This window comes from Onychomys torridus, unplaced genomic scaffold (genome assembly GCF_903995425.1).
Source record: "Onychomys torridus unplaced genomic scaffold, mOncTor1.1, whole genome shotgun sequence".
NCBI classification, from domain to species: Eukaryota; Metazoa; Chordata; class Mammalia; order Rodentia; family Cricetidae; genus Onychomys; species Onychomys torridus.
This window is the reverse complement of record NW_023412660.1, coordinates 23,571-38,791: the sequence shown is the minus strand read 5'-3', so window position 1 is coordinate 38,791 and position 15,221 is coordinate 23,571.

The following is a 15,221-nucleotide window of genomic DNA, read 5'->3' as shown; positions in this document are numbered from 1 at the left end:
TAAAGCGCGCGCGCAGCCATGTAATCTACACGCATGCGTGGAGTACCCACAGGAGTCCCTGTACGCATGCGCGGCCCAACCTTTAAAAAGCCGGCGCCATCTTGCGCGAGGCTCTCAGTCTCTCTCAGTCTCTCTCTGTCTCTCTCTCTCCCCACGCGTGTTTCACCCAGGCCTGTCACCTCTATCCTCTTTAATAAAACTCTCCAGTGGTTCTGTCGTGTTCGGGACGTGTTCCTAGCGCCAAATAACTACTAACACTGGGATTACAGGTATGTGCCACCACCGCCTGGCAGCAGCTGAAATTCTTATTGTCATCACTGTGAGTGGGTTCTGGAGTTCAAGGCACAACTGGTTTCTCTTTCAGTCATCCACTGTGGCAGCTCTGAGAAGACTGGGGTGCGAGGCTGGAGAAGGAACAAGTCATCTTCAGCTACACAACAAGCTTTAAGATAGCCTGGGCTAATGGGAATGATTTTTTCTAAACTTAAGTAAAAACAAACCCAAAGGAACAAGAAAGGCTTTGAGGGAGAAGCCCAGGAGGTTAAGGGTGTTAGATAATGGATGGGGCTGCAACCTGCTTGGAGAAGAGGAAATAGTGACTGGGTGGGGAGCAGGGTGTGGTGGGCCACACCTTTAATCCCAGCATTCAGGAGGCAGAAGAAGAGGGATTCCTGTGTCTTGAGGTCAGCCAGATCCACATAGGGAATTCCAGACAATCCAGAGCTTCACAGTGACACTCTCTCAAAATTAAGAAAAGAAAAAATAAAAAACACATTTTTTTCATTTAACAAGGGAGCTGGGCAGCTAGCAGAAGGGCACATTTGGCAGTGGTGCTTGGCTTTAGCCTAACTACCTAAGTTCAGTTACAGGAAGCCCCATGATTGAAAGAGAGAAAGATTGGCCAGGTGGTGGTGGTGGTGGATCTCTGAGTTCGAGGCCAGCCTGGTCTTGAAAGACAGTGCTAAGAAAAGCACAAGGCTACACAGAGAAACCCTGTCTTGAAAAACCAAAAAAGAAAGAAAGAAAGAAAGAAAGAAAGAAAGAGACTCCCCTGGTTGTTCTTCCACCTCAACATGTATGCCCCACGGTTCCCCAAAAATAGAAATAAATGCATAATAAATAAACAAATAAATAAACAAATGTAAAAATATATGGTAGAAGGGGGGTGGTGGCTCACACCTTTAATCCCAGCACTCGGGAAGCAGAACCATGCAGATCTCTGTGAGTTCGAGTTCAGCCTGGCCCACAGAGCAAGATCCAGGACAGGCACCAAAACTACATGGAGAAACCCTGTCTGGAATCACCCCCCCATATATATATATATATATATATATATATATATATATATATATATATATATATATATATGTTGGGCAGAGGGTGGAACAAACTTGTCACTGATTTAAGAGAGCTGAAGAAGACTGTCTTCAGATTGAGACTAGCCTAAAGCACAAAATGAAATTTAGCTCACCAATGAGAGATAGCTCAGAGATCAACAGGGCCTGCTGTTCTATCTGGGGACCAGGGTTTGATTTCAGCACCCTGAAACTCTTGGAAAAGTTCCAGATTATCTGACACCCCCCGCCCTCTTTTTTCTGTTCTCTGGGAGCACTTTCTACCACACTGCAGGACATAGGCACACACCAGGAACCTGCCATAGTAGCTCAAAACGGCAGGCTGCTGCTTGAGAGAGACAACTAGGAAGCTGTTTTTAGTTCTGTTTTAGAATCTTTTTTATTAGGTTTTAGGTGGAAACTCTTGCCAACACGTTGGACGCCAATTGTAGTTAGAGTTTTCCTGCCAGGCCCACAGTCAGGACAAATCTCTCTCACCTGCCAGGCCCATAGAAGTTCAGAACCAACCAAGTAAACACACAGAAACTTAAATTGTTTACAAACTGTATGGCTGTGGCAGGCATCTTGTTATCTACTTCTTTGACCTTAAATTAATCCATTTCTATTAATCTATGCTTTGCCACGTGTCTTGTTGCTTACCATTACCTTACATCTTCCTTGTCATGGTGGTGGCTGTCAGTATATCTCCACCACAGCCTTTGCCTCCCAGAATTCTCTTCTCTCTTGTCCTGCCTATACATCCTGCCTGCCCGCTGGCCAAACACCATTTTATTTATACAGAGTGATATACACAACAGTGGGTCTCAAATAAAACATGTCATGAAATGTCTTGGAAGAGGTGATTTGGTAATGAGATTTCATCCCATTACACAATGGCTCTAACATTGGACCGCATTCCCAGATCATTTATTTGATTTTGTTTAGTATCATGTAGAGACAAGGTCAGATCTCTTCATGTAGTCATGCCCAGACCAGATCTGGGACCTTCTGTGCTCTGAACCATAATTCAAGTCGGATGCCAAACACACCTCTTTATATACATACATATATACATACATACATACATATATATATATATATATATATATATATATATATATATATATATATATATATATTTCATTCCTAGACAAGGACATGTCAAATAGTCCTGGGAAAAGCAGTCACATTCCTAAAGCTTTAGTTGCTAGGTCAGCTGTGACTTGTGGCTTTGTTCATAAACAATTAGTAGTTCCCATATCTATTCCTAAGGAACAGTTAAGAGATAATTTCAAAACATACAGGTGCAAAACCTGAATCTGAAACATAGCTGAAGGGATTACAAAGGAATTAAACTACAAAGCAGATTGTATCTTGAATCCTAGAATGACCCTAGAAATCTGGTTGGTTCGTTGGTTGGTTGGTTGGTTGGTTGGTTGGTTGGTTGGTTGGATGGTTGGTTGGTTGGTTTTTTGAGACAAGGTTTCTCTGTGTAGCTTTGGAGCCTGTCCTGGAACTCACTCTGTAGCCCAGGCTGGCCTGGAACTCAGAGATTCACCTGCCTATGCCTCTGAGTGCTGGGATTAAAGGCATGTAACACCATAGCCTAGGAATCTGTACAGAGCCAGAAAGATCTGGAGTTCAAGGCCAGCCTAGCCTATTTGGGACTCTGTCACAATATTACTCAACTGAACCAAAGAAACTAACATGTAAATTCAAGTCTAATGAGAAGTTTTCATTAAAACCAAACCCAATGGAGTCATATAATCATCATTCAAAAAAAGTGAAAACAATTGGAAATTGCCCCTTTTTCGTTTTAAACCCAGCATCTTGAAATATAGTTGAATTGGGAGATATGCCTGCCCAGCATGCAAGAGGCCTCCTGATGTAAGTGAGTGACAAAGCTGATCTGGACACTGGTGACAGGGCTCCTATTCCCAGAGGAACAAGAAAGAGACTCCAGACTCCAGGACTCTGATTGTTTTCTAAGGTTCCTCTAACCTTTTTATAATCTTTTCCCTTACACCCATCCAATGTAGCTCAACTTCCCCAGCACAAGCTTTCATCAGGTTGAGAGACCAGGACTCCATCCCCTGGATCCTCTGTATGATTGGTTTTTTTCTTAAGGCAGATTGATTGAAACATACTTATTTGTGTGAATTAAAAAAAAAAAGAGTATAAAAGCTGGGAAATGGCGCTTATAGATCTTTGGCAACAGTTAACTCTGCAGCTCTCACAGAATTGAGCCTGTATGATAATGAGTATTCAGAGACAGGAAATGTCTGAGGCAGTGCTCACCAACCTAAAACAGAATGCCTGTGTGGCCTGGACAGGTATCTCCATGACAAGTAATGTGACCTGCTGACATCCCACACAACCTAAGTCAGAAGCTCAATTTTTAGGAAGTCCCTGGCCATGGTTTTGGGTAACTGTTGCCTTGCTTGCTGACATTGACCTTGATATCCTCCCTATGCTAATTCCCTGTGAGATTCCACCCTCCTGCTTAAGGGAAGCTCCTTGTCTGTGTATCCTGCATATTGGGCGTTCACAGCTTAGATGCAAGATTGTAAAACATCAGAAGTGAACTTCCGCCCTCCAGGGTTCTCCCATTGTACTGTAAGCCTGTATTAAGACCTCCTCAATCCTTCAATAAAAGGCATTAGGTATTCAAAAAGAAAGGGAAAGAAAGAAATTGAAGACAAGGATGTTCTAAAAAAGGAACTGGTGATGGTGTCATGGGCCTATGAGGATGCTGGACTAAAGTCTATCAAATTGTGCAAACAGGAAAATTGTATACTATGTGAATTATCTGTCAATAAAGATCTTATTAAAAAAAAGCTAGGCAATGGTACACACCTTTAATCCCAGCACTCGGGAGGCAGAGACAGGCAGATCTCTGTAAGTCCAAGGCCATCCTGGTCTACAGAGTGAGGTCCAGGTCAAGCAACAAAACTCCACAGTGAAACCCAGACTCAAATAAACAAATAAATAAATAAATAAACAAACAAACAAACAAACAAACAAATAAATAAATAAATCGAATGATGTGTAACGCTTTCTAACAAAATATTCATTGTAAGGGGATCCTGTCTGAGACTGCTTAAGTGGCAGTCTAGTATTTCAGTCTAGTCTAGTTCTAGTATGTTTAAATAAAATTAAAATTATAAATACACTAACAGACACAGAGAAGATAGTCACCAAGTTCATTTCTCAGTTTTCCAAACTCAACTGTCTCTAGCATCTCTACATGGTTGGCACCTAATATTTCAGTGGCTACATGAATCAGATGTTCGGGTAAGGAGCAAGGGAGAGCTCCTTCTGCTATCACAGCAAACATTTCTGTTTTCTCCTATAAACTAGAGGGCATTTGATGTCTGGCAGCCACTGTAGATTTCACAATAATGATTGAGTCTTACCATGGTGGTGATTGTTTGTAGCCTAGAATGGTATGACTTGAGTGAGGAGGTTGTACTGGGTGGTCACTGCTATCCCATGGTCACACTGGCCCTGGATATGTGTTCCACTCTACTCTAGGTCAACTCCATCACTATGTGTCAAACTAATCCCTTGGTGTCTCCTTTAGGTGTCTGAAGACTCTGTTGGAGACCCTGTCCATCTTTCTCTGCAAGTTCTCAGAGTCTTTTGACCTGTGTCTGAGCCTCCATCATCTCAGACATCTGGAATTAGGATATTTCATTTCATCTGACCTGAGTACTCTGCCTCTCAGAGTTTTCCTAGAGTGTACACCCGGGAATCAGGACAGTGTAGGATGAAGGACTCTCAGCTCAGTGCTCTCTTCCCTGCCCTGAGCCAGTGCTATCAGCTCATCAGGGTCAATTACTATGACAATGATATCTCCATGGTGGTCCTAAAGTTCCTTATGTATTACATAAGCAACCTGACTCAGCTGATCCTGAAGTTGTACCCTGTCCCTCTGGAGTGCTATGATATGGGTTATATCATCCAAGTAGACAGATGATCATGAACACACTTTGAACTGTAAGACAGCCCTGGTCCATTATCTTTGCTATTCAGTTCTGCCTTGAATGTTGCCAATGACATGAAGACCACACTTTGTCTTTGTTGGCAGTAAATAGGGGAAGGTTGCTTTTGGATACATAGAAATGAAAGTCTATGGACAAGTCTCCCATCCACAAGAACCTGAACACACATCTTCTGACACCATTCAATGTGTCGGAAACAAAATGGTGTGCTGTAGAGTCAGACTGCAGAGGCTAGCTTTGACATGGAAAACAATGGGACTTGGCTGTCTAGTGGAGTCAGATAGTTCTGCATTTCAAAATGTGGATCCAGTCAGGACTGAACCGGAACCTTTTGTTCTCTAAGGGACATTCTTCCCTTACGTTCTTTTTCTTTCTTTTTTTTTTTTGTTGTCATGGATTCCAGGCTGGTCTTGAACTCCTCATCCTTTACCCGGGACTCCATGATTGCTGAGGTCACTGACTTACACCACCAAGCACAGCCTATGAGATACCAGACTGTGGGGTGCTAGTCCTCAGGGCTCCCAACCTCTGCTGGCTTTCTGCATATTAAGGTTTCCAGGGTATGGACAAAGGCCCCTATCCTATTCATAAAAATTGCCAGTCCCTACTGTCATCATAATAAAGGTTAAGTGGGAAATTCTCTATTTTATTAACGAGTCCCTGAGCCTGGCCATTGTGTTTCATTGTGTTTGTATAATCAAGTAGCAATAAAGAATTGTGTGTAAAAACTTTTGTGTTTTTCTTCATTTTTATGTTTTATTAAAAATATGGGTAAAGGCTACCTGAATCCAAGTTTGATAATTTGAGTTTGATTCATGAGACCCACATAGCAGAGGAGAGTACCACCTCCGAAAGTTGACCTCTCACTTCCATGAGCAGGCAATGACAGGTATAATGTTATGTTCAGGCACACACAAAATAAAACAAATAAAAATAAATATATTCTAGGGGACTAGAAAGATAGCTCAGCAGTTAAGGACACTGACTGCTTTCCCAAAAGACCCGGGTTCAAATCCCAGCACCCACATGGCAACTATCAACAGTCTGTGACTCCAAAATCTGACACTCACACAGACTTTAATGCAGGCAAAAAATGGACATAACATAAAAGTAAATATATATATATATATATATATTCTAGAGTACTAATGTGTAAATTTGTTTTTAAGATGCATGCTGATTCCATAAAACATAACAAACTCTGAAGGACCCTTCCCCAATTATAATCTGAACAAAAGTAAAAACTTGAGCTGAAGAGGGCCTGAGTGTTAACTCAGTAGTCAAAAACACATGATTTTTGTGCAGAGAATCTTGGCTCAGGCAGAGATGATATCTGAGCTCTAATGGTGACCTCTTACTTCAGAAGGCCGGCACTTCTTTTGGCATGTAGCATCATGTTTTTGTTAAATATGCACTATAAAAAATTCCTAAATATTTCCTTGTAGCATGAATCTTAATGGTACTTATTAATAAAATCAAACCTGAGGACAGTTATTGGGGCAAATGCTGGAAGATCAGAGAAGCAGAACTAGTCACAGCTTTCTCACCCCACCAATTCTTCTGCTGGACTTGTTTCCCCAGACAGCAAGCTTCTCATTTCTCATCCAATGAATCTCACCTGAACTGTGCTGCTCCAAAGCCTGAATGCTTAACCAGCCAAATGCTTCTAGTTTCTGATCTTCTCACCTTACATATCTTTCAACTTTCTGTCCTCACTCCCTTGGATTAAAGGCTGGGTTTCTGGGATTAAAGGTGTGGGTCACCATGCTTGGCAGTTTCTAATGTGGCCTTGAACTCAGAGATCCAGAGTTATTTCTGCCTCTGAAATGCTAGGATAAAAGGCATGTGCTACCACTGCCTATCCTCATGTTTAATATTGTGGCCGTCCTGTTCTCTGACCCCAGATAAGTTTATTTTGGGGAACACACAATATTTTGGGGAACACCATACCACCACATTTCCTTTTTAAATGCAGAGTGGAAAAGGACATTTGGACCCAAAATGACCTCAAACACATGATCCTGCCTGAGTCAACAGAGTTCTGAGATTACGGGTATGCATTGCCATGCCTAGCATCACTTAATAAAGTTTTCTATGTTGAAGGAGGGGTGCTAGTGTGTGTAGTGTGCATGTCTGTGAATGCCTAGGTGGAGTCCATAGGTCAACATAACTTCTCCACTTAAGCATTTTTGCCAACCTTGTTGCTCACTTCCTGGGGTAGACTGGCTGGCCAGTGGTCTCCCAGATTCTATTGTCCCCTCAGCACAGGGTTTGCAGATACCTCCCCCCATCACTGGTCCCAGTTTAATCAGGATGCTGAAGAATCTGAACTCAAATCCTCAAGCTCCTGCAGGAGTCATGTTAATGAGGGTGAAGATGTGATGCATCAGTTTATGCCAGGGTAGTGCTGGGCTGAAGGTGTTTGTTAATGCACAGGTGAGACCAGTTATTCAGCCTCAGTATTGAAGGCAAACCCAGTATTTGAATGTAACTATTACAAAATGGAGTCACTTGGGGCTGAAAGATACCATATAAAACAGAACAGGGTACAGACTGACATCTAAAACATCAGATTTCAATAGATAGTGCAAGCCTAGCATAGTGATACCTGCCTGAAGCTTGATCGTAGTTAGTCTTATCAATAAAAACCCAGAGTCAGATATTAGGGTAAAGGCTGAAAGGTCAGAGAAGGAAAGGAGCTGCCACAATTACTTCTTAACTCTACGAAATCTGACTGAATTGGGAAGCGGGGGATCCTGTCTCTAAGAATCCTCAGACTGAATGGGGGGCCCGAGATCATGTCTCCATCTGCCATATATTCCTGTCTCCACATGCCTAGTGCTGGGGTTAAAGACATGCACTACTACCACCTGGCTCTGTTTCTCTTTTAGATTGGTTCAATCTCATGTAGTCCAAGGTGGGCTTGAACTCCTAATCTTCATGCTTCCTTCTCCCAAGTGCAGGGATTTAAAGTGTGTGCCTCCACTGCTTGGCCTCTATGGTTAACTAGTGGCTAGCTCCACCCTCTGAACTCCAGGCAAGCTTTGTCAGAAGACAAACAAAATGTCATACAAAACATGCCCACAATCTAAACACATAGGAGGTAGAGGCAGGAGAATCAGAAGTTCAACAGCCTAAACTATAAATTGAGATCATGTCTCCAAATAAAACAAAAATTACAACTTGGGCCAAAGCCAGGTGAGATCAACATTAAAACAAGGAAAAATCAGGCCTATTGGCACAAGCCCCTTATCCCATCTTCTCTGGAGACTGGGGCAGCAGGATTACAAGAACACATGATAAAGCCTGCTAGAAACCCACTTCTTTTTCAGATAACTAAAAATAGAACTTTAAGCTGGGAGGATTTTAATCTCAAAGACAGGAGGATTTCTGTGAGTTCAACGCCAGGCTGATCTACTGAATGAGTTCCAGGATAGGCAGGGCTACACAAGAAACTCTGCCTCAAAAAAATAAAATTAAATTAATAGCTTGATTGATTAATTAAATAAATAAAATTGAACGTTTTTGAAAAAGGAGTTTATGCCAGGCATGATGGTATACACCTTTCATCCCTAACTTTAGAGACAGAGGCAAATGCTCTGGTGAGTTAGAGGATAGCCTGGTCTACATAAGGAGTGTTAAGATAGTTGGGGCCATGAAGGTATGAGGGAGGAAGATTTATTAGGATAGATTAAAGGCTGAGGTCCAGTGAATCCAACAATGGCTGTCTATCAGCTGAAGGTTAAAGAGTCAGTAGATGTTTATTCCATGAGGTTGAATGTCTCAGGTATCCTTGAGTATATGCTGTAATCCCAAAAGAGTAGCTCTAATGCCAGTGAAGGAATGAACTTGCTACCAAGAGCAAGAACAAGCTGGCAAAGAGAGAGGAACCTACTTCTTCCATGTCCTTTAGTCAGACAGCCAGCAGAAGGTATGTCCCAGATGAAAGGTGGATCTTCCCAACTCAAAAGATCTGAATTACAGATGAATCATCTCTCCTTAAATATCGGATTAGAAGTGGATCTTCTCCAGACATAAATCCAAACAACTATGGACACCTGGTTTTTATATAGCCGGAAATACACAAAGGAAGAAAGAGAGCCTCTTCAACAAATGGTGCTGGTCTAACTGGATATCTGCACGTAAAGAATGCAAATAGATCCACTGTTATCACCCTGCACAAAACTCAAGTCCAAGTGGATCAAAGTCCTCAACATTATACCAGACACACTGAACCTGAGTGAAGAAAAGTAGGGAATAGCCTTGAACACAATGGCAAAGGAGACAACTTCCTAAACAGAACACCAATAGAACAGGCACCCAGATCAACAATTAATGAATGGGACCTCATGGAACTGAAACGTTTCTGTAAGGCAAACTACAGCATGGGGAAACATTTTATCCAACTACATATCCAACAAAGGGCTAATATCCAGAATACATAAAGAACTCATGAAACTAGACATCAACAAACCAAATAATCCAATTCAAAATGGGGTACAGAACTAAACAGAATTCTCAATAGAGGAATCCCAAATGGATGAGAAACAGTAAAGAAATGTTCATTGCTAATTGGGAATTGTTATCATTTTTACTATTTTCTACAGAGAAAATATTTTCCAGTTTAAATAACTCTGGACTTTTAAATTATAACCTGTTTTTATGTTCAAGCGATCTGTGCATTATTTCTCCTGCAGTTGTATATAAAATGTTTTCACTTTCAAAAAAAAGTTTAAAGTTCAGCTGGCTTGACATATGATTTGCATACAATAAAACATTTGTTTTTGGGGTACAGTTTCACACATTTAAACTTTGAATGGTTTAAAAATGTGGGTTGTGACCCCTTTGGGGGTCAAATGAGCCTTCCACAAGGGTCACATATCAGATATCCTGCATATCAAATATTTACATTATGATTCATAACAGTAGCAAAATTACAGTTATGAATAGCAACAAAAATGTGTTGTGGTTAAGGCTCACCACAACCTGAGGAAATGTATTAAAGGGTGGCAACATTAGAAAAGTTGAGATCCACTGGTTTAAAGAAAGACAAACACACATTTAACTAGCTACACAGTTAAAATGGAGACTATTTTTTCCCTTTGGTGGTTTGAAATGGCCCCGTGGGCTCATATATTTGAATACTTGGTTTCGAGTTGGCAGAACTGTTTAAGAACTAGGAAGTGTGACTTTGTTGAAGGAGGCTTGTCACTACAGGTGGGCTTTGAGGCTTGAAAAGCCCATGCTCTTCCCACTTAGTTCTCTCTGTGAGTTCAAGGCCCACCTGGGCTGCAGAGTGAGTTCTAGGGAAGGTGCTAAGCTACACAGATAAACCTTGTTTCAAAAAACCAAAAAACAAACAAAAAGAATATGTTTAATTAAAAAAAATAAAGAAATAAATGTTCATAAAAGGCAAATGCATATCAAAACTATTTTGAGACTGCATCTTAGCAAATCATAATGACTATAATAAGACGAACAAGGGACAGCTCATCCTGTCAAAAATGTGGAGCAAGGGGGACACTCCTCCATTGTTGTTGGGAGTGCAAACTTGTACAACCACTTAGAAATCAATATGATGATTTCTGAAGAAATTGGGAATCAATCCCCCTGAAGACCCAACCATACAACTCTTAATCATATACCCAAAAATCGCTTCATTCGACCACAAGGATACATGCTCAACTATGTTCAGAGTGACTTAATAGGTAATAGTCAGAAACTGGAAATAACATAGATGTCCCTCAACCAAAGGATGGATAAAGAAAATGTGATATCTTTATACATTGGAGTTAGAAAATTAGCTATTAGGAAAATGTGACATCAGCTAGATATGGTGGCACACATCTTCAATTCCAGCACTCAGGAGGCAGAGTCACATGGATCTCTTTGATTTCAAAGCCCGCCTGGTCTACAGAGTGAGTTCTAGGATAGTCAATGCTACACATATAAACGTCTTCTCAAAAACCCAAACCAATTCAAGCAAAAAGAAAAGAAAAGAAAAGAAAAAAGATGGAAGACATAAAGAAAACCTGACATCATGAAAATATTAGGACATGATGAAATTTTCAGGCAAATAGATGGAACTACTAAAAAATCTTCCTGAGCAAGACAACCCAGACCCAGAATGACAAATGTGATATGGACTCACTTATACTGGATAGTTGCTGTTAAGGAAAGGATTATCACACTATAATCCACACACCCAGAGAGGTAAATATCTAGGCTCTGTGGGTGAGGTTGGGGAGGGAACACATGGGTCTCCCTGGGAAGGGGAAATAGACTTTTTGGGTCCACCTTCAGCTGGTGGGGATGAGAACAGGGGGAATCAGGAGGGAAGATAGGGAGGGAAGGAGGAAGAGAGAATATGGGAAAGAGGACTGGAATATGAAGGGGCATCATTTAGGGGGTAATGTGGAAACCTAGAGCAATGAGGTCTTCCTAAAACCTGTGAGGGTGACCCTATGGAGGACTAGTAATAATGGAGGATATGGAGCCCAAACCTGCCATCTTCGGTAAACTAGCAAGGCTCCCAGTGGTAGAACTGGGAACCAATTGAGCCACAAAACCTTCAACCCAAACTTGTCCTACCTACAAGACATGCTGGGGCAATGGTGGCACAGAGAACATGGGAATGACCAACCAATGGCTGGTCTAACTTGAGGCCAGAGCCACAAGAGGGAGCCCATGCCCAGCACTGCCTGGATGGCCAGGAATGGGAAGCAGCAGGGCTCAGAGATCTTGGATTGTGGTCTAACCCAATCATCATCAGAGAGGTTCGATTCCTCAGGCATATGATGGGAGTAGATACAGAGACCTACATCCAAACATTAGGCAGAGCTCAAGGAACCCCTCGGAAAAGGAGGAGGAAGGGTTTTAGAGTCAGAGTTGTTGAGGACATCAGAAGAACATAGTCCACAAAAATCAGTTAAGCAGGACTGACAAGCTTACAGAGGCTGATGTGGCAATCATGTAGACTGTATAGGTCTGTGCTAGGTCCTCTGCATACATGCTGTGGTTGTTTCACTTGGGGCTTTTGTGGAACTCCTAACAGTGGGAATGGGAGTGTCTCTGACTTTTTTTCCTTCTCTGGGGACCCTTTTCCTACTACTGTGTTGCCTTATCAGCCTTGACAATGAGAGTTTATGCCAAGTCTTATTGCACCAGTTATGCCATGTTCAGTGATATCACTGGAGGAACCGCTCTTTTCTGATGGGAAATAGAGGAACAGTTGATCTGAGGGGGGTTGACAGGGATGGAGCGATGAAGGGAGAGGAGGCTATGGTCTGGATATATTTTATGAAAGAACAATAAACAAACGATAAAAGAAAAGAAAGAATTGGGTTTTCCCACCTCAAATGATTTAAGGAAAACAAAATCTCTCAGCCTGGCAGTGGTAGCATATGGCTTTAATCCCAACACTCAGGGGGCAGAGGTGGTGGGGGGCATCTCTGTGACTTCAAGGTCTGCCTGGTCTACAAAACTAGATTCAGGGCTACCCAAAGAAATCCTATGTTGAAAAAAAGATGAAAGAAAGAAAGTTATCCCCAAATATTTGAGTTTTAGTTAACTCCAGATGTATATAGTTAAGTCAACAACCAAGAATAGCCATCACATCCTTTCTCAAATAAATAAATAAATAAATACATACATACGTACATACATACATACAGATGTAAGTAAGTAAGTAAGTAAATAAATAAGTAAGTAAGTAAGTAAATAAATAAATAAATAAATAAATAAATAAATAAATAGCTGATGTATCTTGTGTGGGTACACAATGCCAGCAGTAAAACAAAACACAAATTATTGAAAATCTCAGATCAGACATTGAGTAGCTTACCAAAGTATTGGTAAGGGAGGTCCCCAAAACAACATAGGTTATTGCCACTGCCCTTGGGTGTCTCTCATAACTATATAGTAAATAACAGGGCACAGACTGATCTCCAAAGCTCCAGAGTAAAACGACTATAGCAAGCCAAGTGTCCATCATAACTAGATATTATGAAATCTTCTGACATTTATTACAGAAGACAACACAACATTGGTTACAGGACAGACAGAAATCAGTCAGGGTCTGGGTCAGCCTGATGCAAAAGACATCAGTGTTATTACCCATCTGTAAATCACGAAGACTGCAATCCTGCCTGGGAAGATGTACATGCTGGTCCAACAGTGGCATGAGATTTATGGTGGAATTGTCCCAATTGTGATTGGACTTGAGGCCTGCTCCAGAGCAAATGTATGCTGGACACTGTACAGCTGGTCAAATGCCCATAGTATGGAGGTCACAGGCAGGGGTAGTTACTGTTTCAGTAAATGGTCCTTTGGTCAAATGGCATATTTTTAAAATATTCATTTATTCATGGGTGTGGGTGCCTACTGAGGACAAAAGGGACATCAGATCTCCTGGAAGTGTAGCTATATGCAGCTGTGAACCACCTGATGTGGGTGCTGAGAACCAAACATGGGTCCTCTGTAAGAAATGACTATGCTCTAAACACTGAAAAATTCCCTCAGCCCCTAAACCAGTGTTTCTCAAGCTGTGGGTCTTACCACCTTGGGGAGGTTTGGAGGACTCTTTCATGGCAGTTGCCTAAGACCATAGGAAACCACTGATATTCACATTATAATTCATAATGGTAGCAAAATTACAGTTATGAGGTAGCAACAAAATAATTTTACGGGGTTGGGGATTTAGCTCAGTGGTAGAGGGCTTGCCTAGCAAGAGGAAGGCCCTGGTTTTGGTCCTCAGCTCTGAAAACAAAAAAATTATGATTGGAGATCACCAAAACATGAGGAACTGTTTTAAGGGTCACAGCATTAAGAACATTGAGAACTACTATCCTAAACAACTTTTTTTTTTTTTTTTGGTTTTTTGAGACAGGGTTACTCTGTAGCTTTGGAGCCTGTCCTGGTCTAGCTCTGTAGACCAAGCTGGCTTAGAACACACAGAGATCCACCTGCCTCTACCCCCCAAGTGCTGGGATTACAAGAGTGGGCCACCACAGCCCGGCTCCTAAACATTTTTATACCCACAGATTAATGCTGCTCTCAACCTTGATCAGAGAACCTTCTCTTTGCAATGGGTACACTTAAGATGAGACCCAACTGATCCAGCTGCTTATCCCTACACAGCATAGCTGTATCAAGAACATCACAGGAGAGACTAAAGGAATGTCAGAGCTGGGTGGAAACCATGTTGTGAAGTGCAGTCTCATGGCTGTCACACTTATGAGCAGTGACACAAGATCAACCCAGTGAGAATTCCATATACATAGGGGAGGGGCATGTAAGTGCCACCCAGAGCTGAGGAACTGCTGGTATGATACTTGCAGGAGAAAGGAGACACATTTTTTTGGAAGTCTGGTTGCCCATGAGCAAACGGATGTCCCCACATAACAGCTCATGTAGGTCACACTAATTGAACTCATAGTTTGTGCATAAGTGTTTTCTCTGCACAAAATGTGTGCAGCTCACATGTGCCTGGAACTCATGGAGTTTGGAAGATGTCATCAAATCCCATCCCGTGCAACTGGAGTCCATTGATTGTGAAAGGTGTTGAGGACTGAATCTGGGTACTCTGCATGAACAAGTGCTCTAAACCTCTGAGCTGTCTCTCCATCCCAGGCTATGTTCTTTTTAAGGGCATGGAGTCAAGAAAAGCATGGAAGATGTATTGGGAAAAGGCTCCAGGAAAGTCGGGTGGGAATGGATGAGAGTGATGATCAAAGAACGTTACATACATGCATGGAAAAACTAAGAAAAGACACTTCATGTGATGGTGCAATCATCAAAGCTGATGAGGCAGGATTATGATGCTAACAAAGTTGGATTGTATCAGAATGAGAAATTCAAAGTGTAAAGCAGCTGTTGCCTCCTG